Source organism: Egretta garzetta, unplaced genomic scaffold, assembly GCF_000687185.1.
Source record: "Egretta garzetta isolate BGI_Z169 unplaced genomic scaffold, ASM68718v1 scaffold19, whole genome shotgun sequence".
Taxonomy (NCBI): Eukaryota; Metazoa; Chordata; class Aves; order Pelecaniformes; family Ardeidae; genus Egretta; species Egretta garzetta.
The window spans coordinates 172578-174454 of NW_009260768.1; the positions used below are offsets into that span (position 1 = coordinate 172578).

The 1877-nt window shown below is 64.3% G+C and overlaps 1 protein-coding gene across 1 annotated transcript in view; it reads left to right on the top strand.

The window, feature by feature from the left end:
- The window catches only part of ARSG (arylsulfatase G), a 31120-nt gene that overhangs the window by 23827 nt on the left and 5416 nt on the right, over positions 1-1877 (top strand). The gene's annotated exons all lie outside the window — the stretch shown is intronic.

Consider the following 1877-nt stretch of genomic DNA (forward strand, 5'->3'; position numbering starts at 1 on the left):
GCAGGGACCTGCCTGGCCCCGGGCGCTGCCAGACCCTTTTCCCTCGGCGTTTGGGGTGGCAGCGGGACGCTGGAGTGGCTTTATTTACTAAATCTGCCTTGGCCGGGGCTGGGGTTGGCAGCGTGGCGTCCCCTTTCCCTGCAACGCGGCTTCCCCGGCTTGGCTTCTGAGATGTGCCTGCTGGCGGGGCCTTTGCTCTGATGCCAACTTCAACCAAAATCCTATTTTTTTGTGCCTTTTTCCACGGGTTACCTCTGCTCGTGGCCAGGGGGATCTTTGAGCACCTCTGTGCTCAGTCATGTTGCCCTCCCACCGCGGTGACGGTGTCCAGCAGTCCCATCTGCTGGGTTGGGGCCACTTGGTGCAACCATGCCAGCATCCCCATGCACCGTGCTGGGGGCCAGATCCTGAGGGTGCTGAGCACCCACAGGACCAGGAGCGCTGCCCGGGGCCTGCCCTGGGCTGCCATTTTGGCTCGACCCGGGCTGACCCCAGCGATGTGCCCTGCCTTGGGTGCAGTGGGGTGCCAGAATTTTTTTCCGCACCTCCCGGCTTGCCTGGCCCCTGGGGCCGTCCCCGCAAGCGCGCCGGCCCCGGGCTGCCTCTCAGCAGTGTTTGTTCTTATTTGTTCTCTCCGTCTCTTAGCAGCTAAATTAAAACTCATTGAATGGGAGAACCGAGGGCCCTTAAGCCCTGGGCTTTTTTCTCTCTCTGCTCACGCAGACACCATCATGCACTGGGCAGGAGCAATGTGGTGGTGGGACCACAGCGGCACCCTGGGTGCCCCCCAGTTGGGAACCTGGTGTTTTCACCTCTCCCAGCAATTTTCTTGCCCCAGCTGGCCCCCTGAGCTGCTGGCACGAGGGTTTTGCAGCCAGAGGGATGTGGGCTGGGTCCCTGCCGGCTGCCTGGCACTGGTGGCTCTGCCAGATCGTCAGCTCCCATGCCACAGCCCCCTCCCCAGGGAAGGCAGCGCTGGGATGTGGCATCACTTGGCTGCACTGATGTCCCGCTCTCCCCCAGGGGGACCCTGGGGCCCCCCCGGTGCAGGGTGGCTCCTTTTAAAGGTGTGGGGTTGCCCTGCAACCAGGTCTGCGAGAGGGAGGGATGCTCTCAGCGGTGGCGAGGGGGACAGGACACTTGTGCCTCGCAGGAGGGGGATGGGGAAGGCGAGGATCAGACATGGGGGCTGTGGCTGGGCTGTCCCCATCCCACAGGAGTTGAGCCTGGACCCCACTGGGCAATGAGGCTGGTGGAGGGGGAAGCCCATGCCCAGGCGGCACAGGGGGCTGGCAGCAGGGTGATCCACGTCCCACCCCAGCAATGACTTCGCTGGACCTGTGGTCCCTCCGCACTGCAGGGATGCGCCGGCGGGTGGGGAATCACCGCAGCCGAGCTCCGGCCCTGCAGCCACAGGTAGTGGGGTGGGAAAGCAGAGACTGCCCCTCTGCATCCCCGCGGAGCCAGAGGGACACCAGGTCACCCACTCCTTCCCTGCGTCCCTCCGCACCGGGAAGCGACCACGGACGAGCCCCGAGCGCTCTTTTGTGGCTGAGGCCCCTGAAAAACCCGAGAGGTTTACGGTGGAAATGCTGACGGGCGTTTTGGTGGGAGTGCACAAAATAGCACCGCTCTCATTTTCCATTCTGGCTGCGCCGGCTCCTGCTGCGCCATGCAAAAGCGAGACCACATTTTCCTGGGGCGACGGGATCTGCTGTCATTGGCGTAAAAAGTCCCTGTGCTAGCACTTTCTCCAGAGGGTGACCTGCTGCCTTCCCCATCTGTTCCCAGGGCAGGGGGGACAGGGGGGCAGGAGGGGGCTGCCCCGCTCCCCGCTGTGCCCCTGCCCAGGGGGGGGGCGGGATTTGTGGGGTGCG